Source organism: Anneissia japonica, unplaced genomic scaffold, assembly GCF_011630105.1.
Source record: "Anneissia japonica isolate Jap-2015-1 unplaced genomic scaffold, ASM1163010v1 scaffold2320_len370340_cov150, whole genome shotgun sequence".
NCBI lineage: Eukaryota > Metazoa > Echinodermata > Crinoidea > Comatulida > Comatulidae > Anneissia > Anneissia japonica.
Window position 1 is genome coordinate 224,883 of NW_022705529.1, and position 561 is coordinate 225,443.

A 561-nucleotide genomic window follows, 5' to 3' on the forward strand; every position below is an offset into this window, starting at 1 on the left:
GTATAGTAACGTACGTACGTATTAGTAATACGTAGGTCTACGTACCGTACTCGCGCGAATAAGCGCGCCGTTTGAATAAGCGCTCCTCTCGAATAAGCGCCCTAACGTGAAAATTTCTTTAAGCGCCCCCTTCTAATTTGAATACAATTTAATCAATCCTGGACTGTGGATGTTGGCTCGGCCGATGGCCAACAATTAGCTAACCACCACCACTAATTTCATCTGTTATTCTACTGTTATGTAATAATACTGTACTCACAACATTCTTGTCATGACAATTAAGCCATGCTCTCTGGACGATTATCTTTTCCGCCGCACGCACGTACCACCATTCGTAATTTGCGGTTTCCTGATGTCCTTCGTTTTTCATTCAAAATGTGCCTCTTGAACTTAATAAGTTCTCATGAGAACCCCTCGATTTTCATCTGTTTCCATTAGCGCCCCCTCAATTTCCACTCTGTTTTGATAAGCGCCCCGTTCGAATTAAGTTAAGCGCCCCGTTTGAATAAGCGCCCCTCAAAAATTGCAAAAATTATTTTAAGCGCTTATTCGCGCGTGTAC